The sequence below is a fragment of the Ischnura elegans genome, chromosome 5 (genome assembly GCF_921293095.1).
Source record: "Ischnura elegans chromosome 5, ioIscEleg1.1, whole genome shotgun sequence".
NCBI classification, from domain to species: Eukaryota; Metazoa; Arthropoda; class Insecta; order Odonata; family Coenagrionidae; genus Ischnura; species Ischnura elegans.
In genome coordinates, this window is record NC_060250.1 from 72004384 (window position 1) to 72028228 (window position 23845).

The window sequence follows — 23845 nt, forward strand, 5'->3', positions numbered from 1 at the left end:
GTAATACGCAAACTTTGACTTTGGCAATCGCAATTGGAAAAATGCCCGAAAAAAGTCACATTCGTTCGTAAGAAACAGCAATCAGAGCAATAGGGTGGTTTCCTATTATTTTTTAATTGCCTAAATCGAAAGATTATTACTCCTGGCGTACGTATTTCACGCTTTTAGATTTTTAAATGACGTGGGTGACGAATCGCAATCAATGCCTTTCGTTTTCTTTGATGAAGGAAACTACCCTATTCGCTATCGGCAGTTTTTTTACGATTTCGAAACAATCTGAACCAAAGGCATATCGCGGGTAGTTCGGAAACAAACCTTTGCAAATTAATTGAAATCCGAATCCCATTACAATTCCGATTACGAATCCGTAGCCACATTAGTGAATACATTTCATGGATGGAAATACAAAATTTGCATCGCCACTAGTAACGAAACATCGTGTTAAAGGAAGGCACGCAGATCGATATGACATAATAAATGCCAGATGATGAGGAAATATGATCGTCGCGTTCCACGCAGATAAGGGGCTAGAAAGGCTACTATCTTCCCCGCAAAGAAATACTACCGCAGTCGTAACGAGGGGGAAACGTGGGGAATAGAAGAGGTGATTTTGGGCTTTCCCGGGGGATGTCATGCAGATATAGGATTCACGGGTTTCCATCGGGTTTATTTCAGTCAACTCCTTTATTTTACGGCGGTCTACTTCCATATCTTAACAGCCATTCATCTATGCTGGCATTGGCAGAGCTACCGACACATGCCGAAGTTGGCTTAACTAGCACGTATAAGAAAACCCGAGGAACTCAACTGAGAGTGAAGGTCTGGCAACACTATGCACTAACTCGAGTGAGTGCGAGCGCTTGAATGATTTCAACGGAATGGTAAGAAACTTTTTTACAAATTCAATAATCAGAATAACACAAGGTCTATTTTCTATTCATGAGTCCACATAATTAGGGTGGTTACACATCGAACTCTCGCATTCATCAATTCATTCCGTAACTGGCTCATGTTAGTTCATCGTGTAAATAGGCCTTCAAGGTTGCAAATCTTCCGCGTGAACGGCGGACAGGGCCATCGAACCACGCACGGCTTTCCGGGCCACTGAGAAGACCACTACGCTATCTTGATTCCTTGCTTCCTACGACAATTTACCGAAATGCATGGTGCTAAGTATAAAGGATAATTAAGTAGGTGATAAATGGTTTAAGGTGTCATGACATAATTGTTCCACTCATGTTCCCTGGCAATTTCTCCCCGTGACAATTGATACGAACTTTACATAGATTGCCATGAGAAAAAATTCCCCTGGACCTGGAATTGAACCACGGACCTTTGGCTTTCCGGGCCAGTGCGCAAATCACTACCCTATCCCGGTTCCTGATTTCCCATTGCAATTGTACCGAGCCTCATGGTACTAGATGTTAGGCCCTCGCGGTCCACCGAGGATGGCAACGCGAGGGAACAAAATTTTTCTCCTGGCAATCCATGTATATTTCACCGTCGTAAACACGGCAGGCTTCGAAATATTACACAAAATTATGTGAATTCGTTTTAGTTTGTAGACTGCGACTATCCATCACGAGTCCGACACTCTTGGGTAACTGCATTTTCCCCCTACTGAAAAAAAAAACATAGGTACACAAGAACACAGTGGGCTCACCTCTCCACAAACAGCTGGAGAGCAGCGCTCCTCGCGACGGTACGGCGGACAAGTCTGCAAAGAAGCTCTCAAACCAGAAATTTCCTCAAATAAAATTGACGGGCGCTCGTACAAGAAGTGGGGGAAGAGGTCACGGTTCGGGTGGGCTTAACGGAAGAAGACGCGGCTTTGAGGTGCGCCTCCACCGAAGGAACTTACTATCAGCCACCAACTCACTCGGCGGTCTTCAGCACTCTCACAACCGCCGCACGGGAAACCAACACACGTAACAACACGCAGGGGTCTTAACAGACGAAACGGGAACCACGAGAAAAGAGAATCCCAAGGAAACACGCCTCACTTCACTGAAAGGTCGTCGTGGAGAGTATCGGAATGCAGAAGGGATATCTTTCCCGGAGATCTATTCCACTGCGTGCCTTTTTTAAGCCGTAAAACACCACTTTTTCCGGGAAGAGGTTCAAAAACATATATCCCTTACGAAACTCTTCGGTGGAAAAACATCGACGGGGCCAGCCGATATATACAAATTTTTTGGGAGGACAGAGGGAGGGGAAACACGACAACACCGAAACCAGAGGGTTTTAAGAGGTACTTTCTTGGGATTTCTCGCCAAGGTATGGGAACACTGGACAGGGACGGGACTCAAAAAGATCGGAACGCAGAATGTATCGCTGGCACTTCGGCAGATTTCACAGATACACTCAAAAAAGGAGACGTTTTTACCACATTGCCGACACTTGGTACATTTTCTCCCCGCGAGACCAAGTCCCAATACACGACAACTGACCGGCTGGCCTCCTGGGGAATGAATGAAGTTCGAGCCAACGGCAGCGACTTCGCCGCGGCGCTGGCACGTGGGGGGTGGGGAGGAGGACGAGTCGCGGAGGGGAAGCGTGGGAGGTGGGGGAAGAGAGGGCTGAAGTGGAAAAGGGAGAGGGGGGGGAGTAACGGGGTAACGAAGTGTATCAGCTAATACGGTCTGAGGGGAAGGGGAGAGAGGTTGTGGCGATGCCAAGCCGGAAGAAACTGAGATAGTGAAGCAGTTGCGGGAGAGCTAACCTTCCGAATGCAGCGAGAGAAAGCCAAAGGCGCGGTAAAAATCCTCAGACAAGAGTCTAGGACGGTGGGGAAGGCAAGGGTGCACGTGGGCGTAACCAGCGACGGATTCGGGGGGGAGCTAACGAGGGTCGTGAACCCTCCCCAAATTTTATTAAATAAGTTCAACAGATTGAGGCTTCAATTGGTGGAAGTTAGTCATATTTAAATAAATTAAAGATCGTAGCACTTTTCCACAAGAATTCTTTTATTTATTTTTATTAAATAATTTAAATTTTTATTTAAATTATTAATAGTTTAATAGTTTTCATATTCTTGTAAAGTAGTAAAGGGAGTGTATATGCAAATGCATGCCACAAGTGCAAAAGGTGAGAGCAATTTGAGTTGTATTAATAAGAACTTCAAAAGGATTATTTATTTCTTCTCCAACGTTAAAATGTCAAAACTTATTCAATTTCATTTGTTGTTGAGAATAACGGCCACATTAGCGTAAAAATTGGGCATCTAAAAAAATTTATATAGGAGAACGCCCCTCTCTCCAGAGGGGTATCCCATACTCCACGGAACCAGTTCATAACTCCCCCCCCCCCCCCAATTTGATGCTTAAATACACCCTAGGCGTAACTAGGGGGATTCCGCCCTCCTTCGAACCTCCTTGGGGGTAGCAGCCCCTACCCCCCCAAGAAGTAAATTTGTATCTACCCGTGCGCGGGACACGTACGGAGTCACTTTTTACACACAGTATTAATAAATTATGCAAGTTGAAAAAATACAGGGTAAGGGGTAGGAAGGAGTAGATGAGAAAGAAGTATGCGGAAGGTCACGCGTCAGAAACAATAAGCACTGGTCAAGGCAATAGAAAAGTAATCCTGCGATATCTTCTGCGGCGCATCTACGTTTGTAACTGAGGGGGTGGGGTGTTGGAGGTGCGGAATTTTGAATTTAAAAGACCCATTGGCGCCCACTTAACCTTAACTCTACGCCATAAATTTGGAGGTACTTGGTACTATAATTCGTTATAACGGGTAAAGAATAGATATTTTCAGAACGACACGAAGAATACCATCTTGGAAACTCACCATGTTTCCAAGTCCGAGAGAAACGATACCATAAGAGAGGTATTTTGCCCAACGGAAAAGGTTAGGAATTCATTTTTCTCTTGATCATTAAAGGATTTTTATAAATGCTCCGTGGGACTCAGCGGTCAAATATCTCTAACCCTTACTCTTACTTACTCTTACTCCCAGGGCCATACATATCTAAGTAGATATTTGGCCGCACCAACAATCCTCTTCCATTTATCTCTATTTCCTGCGTCCTCCTCGGTCGCTCCTAATCGCTCCAGGTCTACCTTCACTTGGTCCCACCACCTTCGCCTTGGTCTTCCTCTTGGCCTTCTTCCTTCAGGATTCCTCATTATAACTTGTTTTAAATGATTAGTGTCCTCTCTTCTCAAAATGTGCCCCGCCCATCTAATTCTTCTACATTTAAACTCGCACACTACATCTGGATCCTTGTATAGCTCTCTTAATTCTCTATTGTGTTTTCTCCTCCACTCTCCTCCTTCAGAGATTGGTCCATATATTTTCCTAAGGATCTTATTTTCAAAAACAATTAATTTTCTTTCTTCCTTTTTATCCAGTTTCCAAGTTTCACTTCCATATAACAGTACGGGTCTTATGATTGTTTTATATATTCTGGTTTTAGTAGTGTGTGATAGTAATTTTGAGGACATGAGTTTGTTGCAGGCGTAGAAGCATCTGTTAGCCAGATTTAGCCTGTTTTGTATTTCTATTGCTTCTTTGTTTTCTCTTGAAATAAAAACGCCTAAATACTTAAAGGAGTCCACTTTTTCAAATTTGTGGTTGTCTATGTAGAGAGGATTTTGATTTCTGTTCATTTCATTTCTTGTAAAGTGTATATATTTAGTTTTTCCATAATTTACTTTTAGTCCTAGCTTAGCTGTTTCTTCCATGAAAAGTTTTGTAAGCCGGCGTATGTCGTCTAAATTTTCTGCTAAAATTACCACATCGTCTGCAAAAGCAAGTATATTTATTCTGGAGCCAATTGTTACGCCTTCGTCCATTTTTGCTACTTTTTGAAGAAATATCTCTAACCCTCCCCTTTTTATTTCCTTTATTAACTGTAGTGTCATAACAGCCCCCGCCACGCGCCTAATGAGGCGGCTTGCGGGGCAATACGTAGGTATGACCCAGAAAATATAATTAAATACCTGTATAAAGTAGTTCCCACTAAAAATGTCGATTTCATCCACTGCCGAATGGAGGAGAATCTTACCCCTAGATCCGCCATCGGACGTACAAGTGAAGCAGAAAACACGGATGGCGAAGCAACGAGGGCCATGACAAGTAATTTGTTGAATGCCAGTCGGAGAATTTAGAATTACTTGAGGGAAAAAGACAGCATGGAGGCCCAGCGTTTAGGCACTAATCGCAGGATTTTCGCTCAAATGCGGTCGAAGTCTTTGGCATCACCAAACAGAAGTAGTTACAATTAAATTTGCTGATCGTTGAGCGTAGAAACAGGAAAAAACAATGTACATATGTTGGAAGAGCTTTTTGGAAGCAATAAAAAAGCTTTCATAGTTAAAATATAGGAACTGGAAATACATTTGAGGACAACAAAAACATCATCATCATTAGTCACAATTCTAAGATTGGTTTGACGAAGCCCTCCATTCCTATCTCCTATCCGCTAGCCTTTTCATAGCGACGTAATTCTTCTCCTGTACATTCATTATAACCTGTCCTATGTAAATCATTCGGGGCCGTCCCTTGCCTTCTAACCTTCCACTTGTCTTTCTACAATTATTTTCATGAGGCCATCATGCCTCATAATGTATTCAACTAACTTTACTCGTATTCTCCCAAAAGCTTTAAGAATAATTCTTTTTTCTCCCACTCTTCTAAGCACTCTCTCACTACAAAGCATAGTGTACAATAAAATCTAACTCAGTAATTAATTTCCCCGGAAAATTGATCAATTTTCCTCTGATAGCCTACACGTCATGCCACTCCTTCCCAAGTTTCGATGCATAACTCTTCCGCGTCCCCGAGGAGTGTTCGTTGCCTAACCCATTACACACACAAAAAGATAAGAACGTATATTAAAAGATCCTCATCCGGAAATGGGCCTACAGAGATACATATAAAGAGTAGTCGTAGAGTAGTCATAAATAGAGCGCTGTCATGGAGATACACCGAAGGCAAAACCTCAGAGGATATATGTATACAAGGGTGTGCATGATGGATGTGCAAGCAGAACCAAAAAGCCTGGGCCAACAATAATACCCTAATTTCCTTATCGTTATAGGACCTAGAAACAGCAAAGTCAATTCTTAAAGATAAAGTTTTGCAATCCTGATATTTAAGCTTCTTCCCAAATATTCCATTTAATATCAGAAAATTTCGAACGGGAATAAAAAACACGAAACATTATCGCCGTTGTAAGCCAATAATACAAACCACGTGATCTAGGATTGAGCCATTTCAATCTTGGTCCCATGCCCCAGGCAAATAATCAGAAATACATTTCGAGGGGAATGGGGAGGGAGGATTGTGTAATGTAAGTAAACCGTCCCCTTGAAATACCGAAAGTGAAGAAATTCTATTGGGGTACTGTAAGATAAACGCAAAATTGAATAAATAACATTACACAACAAAGTAATTTTTTTATACGTAAATGAGCAGAGTCTAAGGTCGATCCATGATAAAAACACAAATGGTAATTTCCATACTATTTTATTTAACACTCAACGACCGACCATGGTATCAAGGGTTGATTCAATTCTAAGATTGGTTTCTACGGTTGAGTTCATTCTGTCGCACACAATGTTTTTGGGCACGATGAAAAAATTTCGAGATATATACTTAGGCTATTAAAGCACCTTCCTTTGCTACGGGCTTGGAATGCGCAGACGCAGCGTATATCTCTTTTAATATATATTTACTCTGATGGAATAACATGAAAAACGCGGGATCCACATAGAAATCATGTAGCTCCTTGCGGAGGGAATACGATAATGCGAAAAATTCAGCTTGATCTTAAACTCCTACCACGTATGCTACAATAATAGAATCTCTAGTCGGCATGAGCTGTCCCTCAACGCGCATTGGGTTTACTAAAGCCGCCACTTTAGACTGACAGCTGAGCGAACTGAATTTCACAGCGAAATAAGCTATAATTAGCGCAATAAACCGAAATTTATATTCGATAAAATCTAAAGGAAAATAATTGCACAATCTGACGTGTGTAAGAAGGCGCGGTCAAAATTGCGTCGTGTAAAGCGATGAATTGCTTGAACGCATGCGAGAATGCATGGACGTGAGATTCAAAATGGCCCCTGTTCCAATTCCGTTCCTGAATTCGCGCAATTGCACACTATACTGAGGAATTGATGCAATTCTAGCCAATTACGTGCCTCGTGTAAAACGGCCTTAACGAATTCGCAACTTCCAAATGTCCTCGCGAGCGAAAATGCTCTATCGCAAGTATTAAGAATAAATGGGTAATTCTGCGCTCATCGCGACAAGGACAGTTTTGAGAACCGATTGAAAAGCGCATGAAGAGGCAGCACAAATCAAGCTTCTATGGGACATAGAAAGACCTTCTTTATGCTCTCCCCTTGAATCCCGCACTTGATTAAAATGGATGATGCTCCACTCTCTTCAAGTGTTCAGTCCTCGTCGACATCAGCGGCGCCTAGCCAAAAGCGCCCAAACTATAGCGACCCCACCGCTCAAGCCGACACGACCAAGCTACGCTTTCGTTTATAGCCGCGCTGTCCCGACGACGTCACAGTCTGCGACGTCACAGGCTATGCGCGCACTTCCATCACCCAGGATACCGCAAGAAGAGGGAAGGGGGAAAGAAGCATGGGTTGATAGGAGGGGGTGAGGCTGACAGGAAATACGTAACGTCTCCAAGGAAGCGGCCAAGACGCGCGTGGAAAAGGCCCGCTCGGTGCCAGAAAAAATAATTAAAACTCCACAAGTATTCACATAGTCCATTAAAAACCAAGGCAGCCACCGGAGTATTAAGAAGCGTCGGATGGGGGTTGGGATCACTGCACCCGCGGCTATGAAGGATAGCGGTGATCACCCATGTTCGGCAATTATGAAATAAATACCTACCTACTCTTAAAATGAGAACACATTATCAATAACAGACGCTTTGTTACTTCCACTCTCTTCAAGTGTCTCTTATTGATAATATGGAGCCCTTCCACCACGTCCAAACTTCAAGTTTCGATTTCATCTTAAAATGAGGTTTTTAAGGGGTTCCAAGCCTTGAAATAAACTCAATAACTCCATGTTTTGAATGATAGATATTTTAAAGATAGATTTTTAAAATCAATTTTTTTGGGTTTAATCATCGATATTAAGGGGGGTTTTGGAGTTATAAACCAGCAATTCACCACGCTACAACCTCCAAACATCCCCGGATATAAACCCCAAACCCTTCCTGAACGCCAGGGGCGAATAAATGGGGGAGACGGGGATGGAGGGCGAACGCCCCCCGTATACTTAGATTCCAGGATATATAGAAAAGATGGTAATGATGGTCTCCAATGTAAGTCTTTACATCACGCGGTGAATATGGTAGTCTAAGGATATTTGAAAAAAAAAGCATTCAACAGCCACTTGCCTAAGCAGCTTAGGCAAGTGACTGTTGAATTGAATATTTATTTGGAGACAGAAAGACTCACAGTGAGGGTAAGCAACATAAAGGCATGTAGTTGGAGGGTAGAGGGAGGAAAAGGGGGCTTAACATGCCGAAAATTTATCCCTCTGGCGACGGCCTATGATTCATTTGCATACATAATTCAATTACACCGGGTATAAATCAAGTGCGAAGTGTTTTGAAGCGTGATAAGTACTTAAATGCCTGCGTGTGATTAATTATTGCATCGATCTTTTCAAGCTTATTTTTATCGCTCCAACACGAAAATACCTTTTATGTAGAATCGTGCCATGTTTAGAACTCAATACCTCAACATTTGACGAACACTGTGGCAGTTTAAAAAAATTTAACACTAGGAGGACGGGAGTTTCGCGCTACCTAGAAGGACGGCTAGGGGTCATTTGACCCCTAAAATGTATTTTGGAATAAAACGGCTAATTTTCAATCAATATTCAGTTTCATCGCACTAATTGTTGAATCAGTTCATTAAAAACACTATTTAACATCATTAAATATTATTTCCATCGTCAAAAGTTAATAACAATTATTTTAAAGAATCATGAATTAAACCGTATGTAGTAGTCGATTGCAAATCAAATACCTAATGAAAATACATACACGCAATACAAAAGTTGTGTTAAATGTTTAGAAAAAAGGGGGTACTAGGTTTACAAAATTTGCATTAAAATATTTAAAACTGATTACTTTGATGTAAATCTCAGACAGACAGTATTTTTTCAGCGCTGTTTCCACAAAATATTTTTTTTGCGCTGAATGCGTTCATTGGACGATTTATTCATCTACATCTAAATCTACACACTAACCCGCAAGCCGCTTAAAGGCGTGTGGAAGGGGGTGTTAGGACACCAGCCATTTGCACATGAGAAGGAATTTGGAAAATGGAAAGGAAATTGGTGCAATGATTCAATTTGATGGTATTTGGCACCTTTTTCTTTTTTGTGCCCGTGGAGGCTGTACGGCTGTTGGATTTTGAGCGGTGTAAATAAATTGATATATGCTATGCATCATATCTACTCCCGCTTTGTTTTTATTATAAAATAGGATGGTCTCTGGTATTCTTTTATTCGTTTCGGAAATAGTGTCGTCTGAGATCATGCTGCAGAGTAAAAGTGCATTATTGTTCTAGTTTGCCTGATTCTACGTAAGAGTATGGGCAAAGGTATTTTTTAACACTCGCGTTGAAAGGATTTCATGGCTATTTTAGGGGTCATGGATATTTGTGCGTCACGCCTGTTTTTTTTCAGATCATCCATGCAAGAGAAGTTCTTCATTTTTTTATGACTTCATGCCAGTTGGATGGATGAAAAATAATTGTTACAAGTTACATTTATTCCTGAATTCTTGTATGTTACGGCCACTTTAGTAACTATTTATTTCCCCAACGCTTGATTTGATGGCCAATCAACATCTTTGCCACAATATGGAAATTCATTTAGGCTGTATTTTCATTTCACATCTGTCAAAACCCAGTACTCGATTCCAAATTTGTCTGGTTTATTTGGAATTTACCTCATAAAAGGACAGCTGCATTTTGTTGGATAGAGCTGTGCATTTGCTGTCACGCCAAAGTCGCCATCGGATTCACTATCTTGGACTTCGTCGCTTCCACCACACGTAGATGTAGATGGATTGGTCAGAATGTCCTTGAACTGATGTTTACGATTCACTTCCAGACTGATCTTCAAGATTCCCTACAGGTATTTGATTCGAGACAAATCTCTTCTCTTGATATATTTCTCGGCTTCTTAGTTTCTTCCTCAACTCGCCACTGATATGCATGAAAAAAATCTACAAACGAGAGTGCATTATGATAGAATCTTCTCCAATTGTATTGGAGGTATAGAGAGCTGGAGAGCATTAGAAATAAACGAAAAAAAAAATTTCAGAAGTAACGCTAATTGCTGTTCGAAAGGCAGGGACTCAACCGCCAACCGTATCCTGATTCGTATCTTCCAGGAACTTGCAGTAATGCTTCTTCTTCGACCTACATGCGGATTCCAAGGGTATGATTTACAGTAGAATTTTACAGTCCACCCAATTCCTCCGCTCTCTCAAAAAGAGACAGGATTTTTCCCCAGTACGCAGCGTTCAGTCAACCCACCCCAAACCCCGACGGGGTCAGGCGGCACTAATGCTGGACACACGGCAAAGGGGCTAGGTCAAGTGACAGTGCCGTCAGGCCAGAAAATTGAAAGTTATTCGTATACTTGATGAGTCGATATTGAAAATAATGTCTCTAAGAGCTCTGAATCTTGGACGACGGAAAACAATTCTTGGGATACGTGACGATCTTCCGGTGTGGGTAATACAATAATCATTGAACAATAAATAAAACAAAATAAAAATATCATAATTACATGAATTTACGCAAATCAAGGATTGAAAAGGGTTTTATTTCCCTTAGCTTCCCAAAAAATATCGAAAGATTGTGCACAAGTCGCTTTGCCTAGGTTTTCGAATACAGATAGGAGCCCTTTGGACGAAACTGGCATTGAACCGGGTACTTCCAGATTCAAAATGAAGCAAATCATCTACCACACTAGCCTATTGTTGATTATATGATATACATGGCACTAAAGTGCCCACGGGCAAGAAAGTAGCGCGAAAACAAGTTGTGGGTCAAATGACCCCTAGCCGTCCTTCTAGGTATAACACGTCATAAAAATTTAAAACAAATCATTAATGTTGAATTTTTATTAATTCATCAAAATATAGACCAAAATGAACAAAGTCAAAAAATTTCAAAATTAAAATAAATATTTTAATAAGAGAAAAATAAATTTGAATTCTGAAAATGGGTCAAATGACCCCTGCCGTCCTTCTAGTGTTAAATTAAAAAATTACTGTTTCTGTTTTATTTACATAAAGTCGATGTTTAAACCAATATTTTTGAAAGTGGATGTCTTTACCACATTGAATATACCAACTGTTTCGAAAAAAAAAGGATGGAGACAGTTTTCTACACCTCTATTCATCCCTTAACATGTTTTTATCTTCTTATCGGTACAGAGCTTTCCGAAAGATTTGGTATTTCATATTCTAAAGATTTGTAGTTCGGCGGTTTAACACACTTTTAGTCTGAGAAAAATAAATTGTTCATTAATTATTTTATCTTAGGCTTCCCACATAAAAGAGAAATTTCCATCATTATCCACCATCTCCACGATTATCCACCCTTCTTTAACTCATGCCAGCTAACATCAGCTGTCGCTGCCTTTCTCAAACATCTAGAATCGCTTTCCGCCCCTCGCTTTAGCACGTTTTTCGCTTTTTACTAAACTGAGGTTTATTTTTTTAATTTTTTAACAATTCTACTCCACCCACAGCCATACAAAAATACTTAACGCCGATTCCTCAACTATTAAGATACATTATTAACCCTAGAGCGGCCAAGAGCCGCGTCAAACATGCATACTTCCGATAACTTTCACCGTTAAACAAGCAAAACAATCACCATTAACTAGACCAAAGTCGAGCACAGGATTGCATGCGGCGAGTAATGGAAAGATGAGGGGAAAGCAGAACTGGCATGACATACAATACACACACGGCGCACAGACCGTAGCATTTGCAAATTATATTTTCCGGTTTCCTTTCTATCCTGGAACGCAGCACCACTTTCACGTTTATACTCACCCTAACCGAGGCTTGGGTCGCAGCATTTTTCTTCCATATACGAAAATATTTCTGCATTTACATTTAAATTTCAAGATTTGTAAAAGATTGAAGTAGAAATTCCACAGGATTTTAACATTTATTTCCACAGAACACGTTTCGTTGTGACTACAATATTCTCTAGTGCTTTTGCAATGTCCAATGCCTTGGAAATGTTATGTTATGAATTGTCTAATTTATTCAGTGTTAAGAGTTTCCACCATATCGCGCCGCAAATCATACATGTTATTTGGAAATGGCTTACTAACGACAGAATACAAATGAAAGAGAAGGATGTAACCGCTTACCAAATAAACTATAAGTACTTATCGAAGTAAGAAAGGAAAATAACCTATTGAGTAGATTCGGAGAAGTTCGGCAAGTAAATAAATCAAAGATATACGAGAAACAGGTATGAGATACGTACAGATTTAAATTATCACCGATACTACCATCATTTAACAGTAACACTTAACAGTTCATGTCTGATTTGCCAAAATACCGCCATATTCAAGTCTTGGCGCATATAGAAACATTTTAATTGAAAATGGAATTCCTTCAACTGGGCACGCTGAGCATAAATTTAAAAAATCTAAATTTTCTCGTTGAAAACTAGTGACGCCAGGACAATACTTGAGTCACCAGAGGGAATGATTATGGATAACGAAGACACTGGTAAAAACTAGTGGTAATAAGAAACAAGCTACGTAAGGTAATACAAATCTATAAAAACATATTGCTTTAGCAAGAAAACTATTAATGGAAATTAAAAATTAGGAATCACTGCTGTATCTAAATTTCCCACCAGAAGAAAAAAATGTATTCCTGTATGATACAGCAACAGCGTCACAATGGGTTTGAACTCCGTACGCCTATAAAAACCCGTCATTTAAGAAGTATTTTATATTAAATAATATTTCTTGGAGTTTTAGGTCAATGTAAAAAGTATTAAGAAGAATTAAATAAGAATTTAAGAAGTATTTCATATTTATACACAGTATGAGTGGAAAATATATATTTTTTTAAACCTATTTGTACTAGGCCGCATTATTTTTTACGTTTTTTTTTAAAAAATTACTGAATAATCGCCAACTACTTCCTTGAATTTCATAAAAGAAAATTCCGTATAATTAAGACTTTAATAACCATCGGAGTTGGCCATAAGAACAGGAATTTTAATATTTCGATCATGTAGGAGGACAAGAAGTATTCAGAGGGCACCAACGTTACAAATCACTCTGCGATCACATTCTGGCTTTTTATCCTATACGACGAAAGCGAAGCAGACCGGTGAAACATGTTTTAATGAGTATGAATATCATATTATCGCTACTCCACACCGTACAACAACAGGTTGTTCAATGACTGAAGAAAAAGAGCGCTTCTTAATAAGATGCCGACACGTGTCGATCCGTAAATAGTTGATTTCCTGTAAATTCTCATCCAACGATACTTGTCGAAGAAGGAATGCCTTGAAAACTAATAACAGTTCGTTTTTAATACGTTGATAGATGGGAACAATGAAGGACAATACGTAAAAGAATCATTACCACAAATGGGCACAACATTAGCCGAGTTACAGGCAGGTGTTTTCAAGCTCTAATTTGTCAATATACCACAGTATTTAAGTCCTAATGCGTATGGTAATACTGTACATAAAAATGGAGATTCATCCAACTCTTCGCTCACTAAACACAAGTTTAATGAAAAGCAGTAAAATTTCTCTTTGAAATCTAGCGACACCAATACAATATTGGGTCACCACAGGGAATGATTATGCATAACGCTCCGGTAAAAACTAGTAGTGAGAAGACAGAGGGTAATACAAATCCATCAATTGAAGACAGAGGGTAATACAATCCACCTATTGTTTCAGCCAGAAAACTAATGATGGGAATAAAAAATTAAGCGTGATAAACATTTAAGCTATTTTTTGTGAAAACCTAGATGCTAAAATACCTCTCGTCTGAAAATCATTATTTCCTAAGACTTTTTATTTTTCCTAAGGTCAGCCTGGGTTACATTTTTCCTATTTTCGTCCATAAATCCTATTTTCCAGCTTCCTCTCCACTCTTCCTCACCTTCCTTTAAACTGTAACCACACACTTCAACATCCCCTCGCCGCTTCACGTCTCTAGAATAACATTCCGCCTCCTCCATGATGAAACAAACACCAGTAATACTCCGCACTTATATAACACAAAAAAAAGACCCGGGTTTCGGCAACTCGGAGCCTTATTCTGGGAACTGAGACTGAGTTGGCGCAAAATTTAACGGAGTTGCCAAAAAAATCACTTAAATATCAGTGCTCAGGACCTGGAAAATGGCTCTTGAGTTGTCGAAATGCCGTTTGTTTTTTATTAAATAAGTGCACGTCATTACTAGTGTTTCTTTCATCGGGAATGCAGTAAAATCCTTGAAAGGTATTACCAGATACTAACTGTACCAACTACGTCTCCTCTTTTCTCTCCAGGAAGTTCTCTCTCTTCGGCGACCGTGTCTGCCTCTATTTTCACAAATCATTCCTCTTAAACACTAATCTCAAATGCCTGCGTTCGGCTCTAATCTTCATGGGTATTTAAAAATAATAATTTCATTCAAAATAAGACTGGTTGAATCGTTAAGGATGCAAGAAAAAAATTTATTAATAACGACAAACTTCAATGGAGGATCATAGAAGCCAAGCAGCACAAGAACAATTTTTATGATTTTGGAGATAAGTGTAGTATAAATGGTTGGTGGGGTACACAATATTTTTATGGCAAAAGGAGACTAGCGAATCAATGAACCTAAATATACATACTTCTCAATTGTTAACTTATACCGCCACAGCTATGGTGCGTACCCCACCAGACATTATCTCCACTTATCTCCGACATTGTAAATATTGCAATTGAGATTCTAGGGTCCTCAATTTACGGCGACTTTTCTCTTCCTGGTTAGAGCAAGCACAGCATTTGCATGGCCTATCTCTTTAAGCTGACATATCCTCCCGCTCAACCGGACTTTTTACGGGAAGCATTTTTCATTCAAAACTTACGACATCTTGAAATTTTTAAGAAATAAGAAGTTTACCACTGCCAACATTTGCCAGTATCTCATTCGAAATCTTTGGTGTTTCTCACAAGAAAGTTTTTTGCTAACTGAGATTCAGGCTAATGTAGATTAAGGTCAACTCCAGGGGTGCCCAACCCAAATTATCCCACTTCATCACAACTGCAAATGGAAATGCATCACATTTCCGCTGGTAGCTTTGAAAATGATACGATGAAAATTTTATTATTAAATTAATGAAGGAATAGTGCATTTATATTTTTAGACAACTTTGGACAAAACAAAATAATTAGTTGTTTCAGGCGAGACTTTATTGAATTTATTTAACATAATGAAAGGCAAAGAAAACTGTGTAATTCCACATAAATATTGTTTATTTACATTTGAATGAAAAGTAAAGTTTTCTTTACTTTTCATTATATAAAATAAATATATTTTGTAAAATTGTTCAGAATCTAGAGAGCAAGAAAAATATTCAAGGTGGGCCGCAGGTTAGCCACGGGTTACACTGCACGGCATAACAATTTAAGGATAAAAGGAGTTAATAATGAGTAATAGCGAGGAATCGAGACTCAAATGACCGATGGCGGCGCTGCTATCAGTGACGTCATTTTCCAATATGGCCGCCAGAGTGATGGTAAAATCAAAACAATCATAAAGCATTGCCGTACGGAGAGAACATAAACCATAATATCAAGAGCTAATAAGATAGAAATATTCTTTTAAAACCTTCGTACGGTGTATTTCTCGGCTTCTTTCGTCCGTAAGAAGATGTGGAACTGAAGAAAACTGCTTTACGATGTAACTAAAGGTGTTTATAATGTACCTAATCATTACGAGTCAGAATCCCGACTTGCATCCATCCGCGTTACTTCCTAGCCATTTCTATGGAATACACTACAAAAGAACTTAATAGTATTTCATACACAATCTGCCGCTTCAATACATGGAACCATAATCCATTTCAGGCAGTTTTCGTGTTGTATTTGGGTGCCACAGCCGTCTGCTTCACTGATGTGGAATGCTGTGTTCACCTATATTATTATCATATTTCCGGATAAGAAATGAACTAAATAGTTATGTGATGTAATTTACCATTGGGAAATGAACTTGTTGGGTATGATTTAGAAATTTAAGGGCGACTTATGGATCTTTACTGTGGATTCACATCTTCGTTGATTCCCTGTTCTTGGTAAAATCATGGAGACGATAGTTCTTCATTCTTTATCCCCATGTATGTACATACTATTTACCGAACAACTAGCTTTCAGATAAATAATGTCTACTACTACTAATTTAGCTATATTTAATATTTTTTTAATTCAATTCCTCAGATGAAAATATACAAGTTGGTGTAATTAATAGGTAATTTGCAAAAGGCTCGTATGTATGTTAGGTTTTATAAATCGTCTGCTTTGAGTTACAAAAACACATTCATTTGCTCTAAGTATTAAATTCAGAACTGGTACGCCCTATTATGCCCTACTGGTATATTCTCCTCTCTGGTATTAGGTCGCCAAAAAGACAAAATAGGCCCGGTCGATAGGGAGTGATGCGTTTTCTTATCTATCGGAGAGGTAGAGTCTGCATTCAGTTCCTCTAAGCAAAGGAAAATGATCTGCCAAATTACCTCACATACATGACAAGTATAGCGAAAAAAAATTAAAGTCGCTGATGTTGTCAGAAGGAGGAGATACGGTCACTGCTTCAAAAAACGAAGAACATTCACGGAATTACGTAACGAGATCTTTTGGCGATGCGACCTCAAATGAATCGTTCTGGGTCATTCACAAGAAAGCTGGCCGAATCCAGACTTTTAATACACCTATTCCCAGTAGGGTTGAGGATGAGTGAGATAATATTTTCCGGAAAGTTGAAAATACCCTAATGCTGGTTGACATTGATGACTGAAAAAAAGTAATCTAGATCGATTTCAGTCACAGATACGTCGTTTGTACAAGGAGTGGCAGGCAGAATGCAACGTGAATGTAAGATGATGCATAAACAAGTTAAAAAGCCGTTTTACACGGGGCACGTTACTGCGCAATCTGACGTATGTACGAAGGCATATTCAAAATTGCGACGTTTAAAGTGGTGAATTGCTAGAACGCATGCGCATATGCATGGGTGCGAGATGGAAAAATAACCCCTTATCGCCTTAAATGCATCGCGAAAGCTGATTGCCAAGAGATACCACGAACTCAAACTTAACTTCACATCGCCGAAAAGCTTTAGAAAGCAGCGATGCAAGGGTGTGGCCAGCCACTTGCAAAGCGAGAATGCAAAGCGTGCAAACATGTGCTAGAGGGCAGTCAACTTCAGCGTTTTGGAATCCATGACTCAGCAATCAACTAAAAAAATCCCATATCTCGAACTCTGAGCTCAACAACAACCAATACTTATTCCAAGACAAGCGATAAATTAGCTGAATTTGCATCCGCCATTCTTAGGGAAAATGTCGACAGATAGTTATCGCTATATATTTTTTCTCTAATTCCTGGCGCAAGCAACTGCATTTCTTTTGTCCATTTTACACAAGACACATCGAATGCAGAACCTCGTGTACGTGCACGTGCGAACGAGCATTTCAAAATACATCGTGTAAAGGCGTGGATTGAATGGACGCATATGAGCAAGTGGATTGAAGCAAAGTAGCAACATAACCCCTGCTCTAATTCTGAAACGATTGTTAGCCCGACTAAGAAAAACATGCAGTTTAAACATTCACGCTACAAGTAAAACTGCAATTTGGAACAATACAAAATTTATCATAATACCAAATCTTTACATTAAACAAACAAATTGAAGTAACATCACAACAGGATTTAAAAAACGCAATTTACGCAATCTGGAAAGTCATAATAACCGACACTTGGCATTGAAGGTGTATCTACAAGAATAAACGTACTTCCACAAGATTTTATTTAAATACAACCGGTTTCGTCAAATAATGGCGTATCTGCCTACAAAAAAACAGATGTTACGCATTAAAACTTTTTCGTGAAGAGTCATGAGGAGCTTTCAATGCGCCACGCGCCTCATGAGTCGTTTTGTGCGGGAGCGATGTGAAACAACTAGTTCAGAACTGTGTCGAGAACGGGCACCTCAGGTAAAATTATGAAGAGTGTTCTAGTCAGTCAGTGGTTAGCGGTAATATTTGAAACAACTATATCAGTTTTCAAGTGCGTAAAGTGGCAAATCTGTTTACGTACATGATCGACGGTTTTCTTGGTGATTCGAAGTCGATGAAATGACTTCCTGAGCGAGGCTTTCGCCAAAACTGTTAACGGTACTTATGGCAGTCCGTCGAGAAAATTATCCCCTCCCCCCAAGCTGCCGAGCTAAAATCACTCCCGCCCAAACATTTGGTCGCTAAATGCGGAATTCGGCTTGCCTCCTCCCATCATTTCCCCTCCGTACATTAATTGGGTTGTTGACACAGATGAACCGTTGTTCCGAGACTGCTCTTTGAAGCTGCCCTTATCTGCTTCAGCCTTTCAAACCTCTTTTCATCGGCTACGCGCCAGTTTCTTGGTCGGTGCGCGATGATTGGTCAATTGGGCGAGTAATGCGCGTGCCTTTTCGGCGCCAAGAGAAATGTGATGAATGATGTTTCTCAATGTGCGATTGCTCGTTTACGCGGCCACTTCCTTTATTTCTTGTAGTATCTTCCACGGACCACGGATGAGGATGAAAGTTCTTCGTTGAGTACGAACTTGGTGAATATAGCCTGTATATTATCGGTCCGGAAAGTCATGGAACTAAAAATCGTGACTGAATGTCATGGAAATACCACGGAAATTAGATTACGGTCAGGGAAAAACTTGTGAGTTCTCACACGTTCACACCCCTCCTTATGATTTTCTAGGTCCTACCAGGAAGGCAGAATCATTAAATATCTCACTACCACACTATCTCCTACGTACATATTTGGATGAAATATCGCCCGGGAAATGTATTGCCCCCCTTACCGTGAAACTATCAGTAAATCAACCAAGAGGCATAGGAAAAAGATGATTATAATGGTTGATCACTCGGAGCATTGCTGAGTTCGAGCAGTACGAACATTACTCCGATGTGTAGTAGCCGAAAATTGGTCTCGCGAATGTTTTTCTCTGAGGCTAATACACAATCCATAATCGGCACTGAATTTCTTCAAAAAGCCTTCCCGCTCTCCGTGAATAATCTACAGTGTAAGTGGTCAAATTCTGACATTTCGTCCTACCTTTATATTGAAAAGCATCCAAAGATAACATGTACTCCAATTAAAAAGTCAAACACGGCATACGAAAAGCAGCACTCTTCTTCTGCGAATTCCATGCCAAAATTTCTTTAAGAGAGGCGCTAAAAATCCAAAAACTCGAGTAGAAATCGAGTTAAAGATAAAATATTGAAATTTTTTATTAAAAATTTCTTGATGCGCTTTCATAGAAATGATAAATTAAAAGTCATTCCATGAAGATCTCATTAAAAACTCTTCTAACTATAAATAATAGACGGTCGTCCACAATTTGGGCTTTCCATTCTACATGTTCAGGAAACTACCGTCAGAACTTTTCTCCATTTGCGATGCCTGCCTTGAAGTGGAAAAATGTCGAATACCGTTACAATATTATAGCCGTATTGACAACAACTAACGTCATGACATGTCATCGACATTGTTGGGAGTAAAAGTGTCGAATTACTGCATGATGAAGGAATTAATTTGTAATTTCCACGAGATAATTTATTTGAAAGTGCAACTACTACCGCCATATGCGGAATCAGGTAGCATCCTAGATAAGGCCATAACTGGAAAAACTGGTTTTATCAATGAAGTTTCAGGAACTGATAACATATAATAAGTCGCAGAACATAACCTCTGCAATAAATACTAAGTCCGTGGGGAATAATACCGCGTCTCTTATCGCCATCATTAATATCGATCAACACCTGAGATTGGTTCGACGCCTTAAAATCAATTCGATACATAGCTTTCATTTTCGTGTTTTGCGTATTACTTTCGTCTTTTCAATCCATCATCACTTGCTACATACAATCCATATGTGGCCTTACCGTTCACTCCTTACATTGACTCAATTATCGAGGGAATGTATCTCTACCGGGTTTTAATTCAATTTTCATAGAACCTAACAATAAGCTCATAATTTTACTTGAAATATTTAAGTATTTCAGCAATGAATTATGTGTTTAAAAAGGCACAAAATTTGTATCTTATTATTTGCTATAAATTGCGCAGTCTCGGCGGAACATACTATACGCAGGAGGGACAAGGGGGGGCTAAAGTGGGGGTTAAAATTCCAACAGTAGTGGGGGTCGGAAAAAAATACCATTCTATCTAGTGTTAATTGGATACCCAATGGGGGCTACAGACCCCTGAGATCCGCCACTGAGTTAGAAATTCAAATAAGATGATTGAACACAATATTCAATAACAATATGATATAAACAACTAAGAACCCTACGGGAAGAGAATAAATATTGAAATTTTAAACGGAAGGCAAATAGTATGGGTGATGAAATTGCTATGTGATAAATAAAATGTATCCGCTATGTTAAGTGGCGAATTTAAATGGGAGAAGAGGCGATACAAAGATGAGTTATTGGTTAGAGATATAGTGGGAATAGGCCAGTGGACAGGGGAAGGTCCTCATACTCCACGTGAATAATGTCAGATGTTGTGACTAATATTTTGTCTTGGTAAACCCTTTCCTGCTATTATGGTCGAGGGTTATTACAGTTGCGTACGCGAAGATTGACATTCACACGATGTCCTAGACTGACCGAGGTGAATGCTCGCTATCACCGTAAGCATATTAAAAAACAAGAGGATGATGAATGGAAAACCCCATCACTATCACAATAAGACGAAGGTTGAACACATTTCAAAAGCTTAGAAGAACTTTTGGTGCCCACGACGCAAATAGGAAAATATATCTCTCATATCGAGGTTGCTCACTTCTTTCTTCGTACACGCGCAATTAATATTGTCGATCTTTCACCCCAGCAATCATTCACCCCGATCGAATGAAGTTTACGGCGATTACCACCAGTTTCCTCAGTTTCGATGGCTAAGTGAATTACGCAGCAAGGGAACTACGTGATGAAATTATTTCAAAGTAACAATCACGGAAAACGTAAGTACGGAATTAGTAAAAATATTCTTATTGGCATGAAAGGTAGTTGCACTTTTCCACAATAATTTAATGCGCACGACCAGATGATAAATCTGTGAGCCGAAAAGAGCAACTACCTTTCATTGTAATACGTCGAACTTCCACTATATCACGGCAGAATCCGTTGACCTTTGAAAAATCTAATTGCATGAGATCAATTCAGTCTTAACTTTGTGTAAGTTCCTTGCGAAACTAACACCGATTTAAATCCACAATTTTTAATTCCAAAACTGCACAGGTTCCGACACAATTTGGTCGGTTTGGGGAAGTAAGGATTGAAATGAAATTAGTTTGATTATGAAAACAATCCTATTTTCTTAACCTCAGAAATAGATTGGGATCAGCTGATCAACCACAGCTAACGGTATCTTAAAAATATTCCATGATGAGGTTTTCAGGAAAGCCTATCGATGATTTAGATTAAATTCAAATTTCGAAACAAGCAATTGGTCATGACAGTGCACTTTTCATACAATAATAAATTTCAACAATTAGGTAAAATTATGAATTATAATGGAGAAAATACAGAAAAAAGAATACTTACAGTATATCACCACACTTGTCCTCCGAGAACTCTCCGCTGGCAGAGCAGGCCAGGAGATAACAGAGACCAGCGCCGCACTGTAAAAATAAGAAAGGGATTGCCAATTTTAGATGGCTTAAGGCGATGATAAAGTTTTTAAAAAATGCAAAAATAAGCGTCAACTAGGACAAAATAAATTTTCTTTTTAAGGTCAGAGATTCCATGAAGTACAGAAATAAACCTTAAACCGTGTAAAATGTATTTATGCACCTCTTGGTGGAAGATTATTCTATATCCTTTCCATAAATAAATTTGCCTACGGAATCAACATAAAAGCCATCAATGATAGATGATAAACTTAACCTGAAAACATTACTGCTTTCCGGTGGGAATAAGATACGCTTATGTTATGCTATAATCGTACACCCACAATACCTACAATTATTATCTTTGGATGTTTGTAGTGTTTAATCGTGTGAAGAAACTTTACTAATGGCTTGGAATGGAGTAGCCATTAAGGCACATAGCATTCAGGCAATTTTACACGGGGCACGGAATTGCGCAGGTTAGAGCTGCATTAATTTCTAAAATAGCGTGGAATTGCGCGAATGCATGAACAAAATTAGAACAGGGGCTATTTTGCCGTCTCACATCCACGCATTCTCGCATGTGTTCTAGCAATTCACCGCTTTACACGACGCAATTTTGATTGCGCCTTCGCACGTACGTCAGATTGCGCAATTCTGCGTACCGTGTAAAACTGCCTTTCCATTCCAACATATATTTCTCCTAATATAATAGGCAGTTAAAAACGCTAAATGAATCGGAAGCAACTAATGATTCTATAAATATTCATTTAACTCGAGGTAATCCCTGGGATATGCGAAGAAAATTAGAGTAATTATACAGGCCTGCACGGAAAAAGGATGCAAACTGGTTGGCCAAGTGCATTATAAGCTACATTCCAATAACGATTACATCCACTTCCCAGTCGTAAAAATTCTTGAGTAATTAGCTCTATGTTTCTCATTAGGGAGGCAATTTAGACGAAGTGTTCACCAAGATGTCGCATTATTACGGCGTCGAAGCAGCAGGAAGACGAGGATTGCGTTACAACATGTAACGATGCCGGAGATTCATTGGCAATAAAATATTTCAAGAAAATTATAAGGTCAATACGTCACACGACATTTAAAAAAAATCTATATTTACGTTATTTCTTCTACAATATCGATAATTTAGCGATAAAAATCAGCATTCAAAATACGGCAGTTGTTCGAAAGCCGTTGACAACTGAACTATTTTGATCTGAGGAGCAAATTACAGCATCGCACAACAAATAAAACCGAATTATTTTTCTTGAACGCACGATTATTTCGTCGCATATGAAGGTAGTCAAACAGAGACATTGCCACTCACTAGCATCACGCATACTTGCGTTGAATATTAAGATGTTTTTCGACGTGCTTCGTAGAGAATGTTAGGTGCAACAACTGAGAAAATTTCGTTACTTTGCAAATTTACACATCGAAAGACCACCAATTACTAGTACCAGTTCCCCAGTCGAAATAACATTGGGAAAAGTTTGGGAGGTAAACTGTGTTTAAGTAGCATAAATAAGTAGGTCAAACTGAGATAAGTAAAAGTAAATTAGGGACTCACAATCTCTTAGACTAAGGGAAGACTTAGGGAAAAATAATTACACTTTTTACCATTACTACATTCATTTTTTTACACAACATGCGCACGAAATCTTAATAACTGCGCCCGCATCAATTATAATTATACAACTAAGTTAGAAAAATTATATTGTATGTAACCACACCCTTGCAGCATTATAAATGAATCGCAAACCTTCTAAGAAACCTTTCACAGACGTACAGCACGATTATATCCTTGATTCACACCATTTCGGAATGTAGAGTGCAAATAACTAACGCAGCAGTTCCGGTCGTGACTGCTTGATCAGCAAATACACGTACGTATCACGGAAAC

The 23845-nt window shown here is 39.3% G+C and overlaps 1 protein-coding gene across 4 annotated transcripts in view; it reads right to left on the reverse strand.

The window, feature by feature from the left end:
* The window catches only part of LOC124159045 (carnitine O-palmitoyltransferase 1, liver isoform), a 131911-nt gene that overhangs the window by 44306 nt on the left and 63760 nt on the right, over positions 1–23845 (reverse strand). For 3 of the 4 annotated variants that reach the window (XM_046534540.1, XM_046534539.1, XM_046534537.1), the window contains exon 4: positions 21872–21948. The gene's annotated coding sequence lies outside the window, so the exon portion shown is untranslated. Of the gene's footprint in view, positions 1–1663; positions 2477–21871; positions 21949–23845 lie in introns of those variants that run through there. The other variant, XM_046534538.1, reaches the window with a different exon arrangement.